Below are 1,842 nucleotides of genomic sequence, written 5' to 3'. Positions count from 1 at the left end.
ATGCATCTCTGCCATTGATTAATGAGATTATTTATGTCTAGTTGATAAAAACTTACTGGCTTTGATGCTAAGAAATCTTTGAAAGCTGATTCCATCTCTGGTTTGGACCTGAAAGTTTTATCACTTAAAAACGTATTTAAATGCTTAAAAAATGGTAGTCAATGGGTGAATGATCAGAAGAATATGGTGGATGTGGTAAAGTCTCGTATCCTAAGTCCATGAGTTTCTGCGGTGTCATTCTTGCAACATGTGGCTTTGCATTATCGTGGAGCAGAATTAGGCCACACCGATTCACCAAGGCAGGTCTCATTTTTTTGAAAGTGAGAATGCATGCATTTCAGCGAGTTGATTTCAGTAAACCTCTGCTGTAATGTTTTGATTGGCTTCCAGAAAGCTGTAGTGGACAACATCGATTGCAGACCACCAGACAATCGCCATAATCTTTTGCTGATGCAACTTTGATTTTGGGAAATGTTTTGGGGAAGCATCATGATCAAGCCATTGACCTGATCGTTTACGAGTATCATAAAGGATCCACTTCTTGTCGCAAGTGACTATTCGGTCAAGAAAAGGATCATTGTTGTTTCGCAGAAAGAGAATCGAGCACACATCATAATGCCGAACATTTTGATTTTCTTTGAGCTCATGCGGTACCCATTTATCGAGCTTTTTCACCTTATCAATCATCTTCAGATTGCGTGAGATCGTTGCAATACCGACACCAAATGCCTGAGACATTTCTCTTACACTTTGACGTGGGTTTTGTTCAACAATTGCTTTCAGTTGTCCTTTGTCAAGACTGCAGGACCGTCCTCTACCTTCTTCATCTTCAAGGCTCTAATCAACACTATGGAATTTCTGAAACCACCTTCGTACTGTGTGATCACTTGTGGACCCATCTCTCCATGGTCTGTTGATATTGGCAGCAGTTTGGGAGGCATTGTGCCCAAGCTTGAACTCATGCAAGAAAAGTAAGCGAAGGTCCTTTTTTGTTATGTTCATAATTAAGGGCGCCTATGCTTCAAGAATGTTTTCTGTCTGAAATAAGTAGAAAATTATTAAAAAGCATACATCAATTATTAAGTATGTCGAAATTCACCTAAAATATAATTAAAATACTATAATAAAATTGCGTTTCAAAACACAACACTTAGAGCGGCCATTATTTTCGGAACAATCTAATACTTCCGGACAAACAATAAAATTATGCTTATTCAAAGAGTAAGCAGTAGAGAGAGAAAAACAAACTTCACGAAAGAAAACTATCTGTAGTTTTGAAATCAGCATGCCAATTTTAGTTTAAATCAAGTGAAAAAGCTAATTCAACAAAATTCATGTTCAAAATTGTTCCCTCTGTTTTCGTCAACATTCAAGTCGTCTTCATTAACTTTTGTTGTCATCGTTACCAGAACCACCGCCATCTTCAGTACCATCATCACCGTCACCTCCATCGTAATTGTTGTCATTAGTCTCTTCCCCTCCTCTACCTCCTCCTCTACCTCTACCTCCCCTCCCCTCCTCCTCCTCATAATCTTCATCAGCCTCCTCCTCTTCATCATCATTATCATCAGCAACAGAGCAGCAGTGGTACCAACAGTGGCAGCAGCTGGAGCAGCAGCAGCAACAGCAGTAGTAGCAGAAGAAGAAGAAGAAGAAGAAGAAAAAGAAGAAGAAGAAGAAGAAGAAGAAGAAGAAGAAGAAGAAGAAGAAGAAGAAGAAGAAGAAGAAGAAGAATTTAGACTATTAGATGTTTAAGGAGAAGCAGAATAGCAAAAAGAAACCGTTCTAGCGGTGCCAATGATTCTCATAGGTAAATGGTTGTCACGTTCATTGAAGCTATCC

At 39.0% G+C, this 1,842-nt stretch overlaps 1 pseudogene; it reads right to left on the bottom strand.

Moving 5' to 3' along the window:
- Positions 1-351: 351 nt before the first annotated feature.
- Positions 352-738, bottom strand: LOC149137552 (histone-lysine N-methyltransferase SETMAR pseudogene; annotated as a pseudogene).
- Between the last annotated feature and the right edge of the window lie 1,104 nt (positions 739-1,842).

This window comes from Octopus bimaculoides, chromosome 1 (genome assembly GCF_046866305.1).
Source record: "Octopus bimaculoides isolate indiv1 chromosome 1, ASM4686630v1, whole genome shotgun sequence".
NCBI classification, from domain to species: domain Eukaryota; kingdom Metazoa; phylum Mollusca; class Cephalopoda; order Octopoda; family Octopodidae; genus Octopus; species Octopus bimaculoides.
This window is presented reverse-complemented; position numbering and strand designations above follow the sequence as displayed.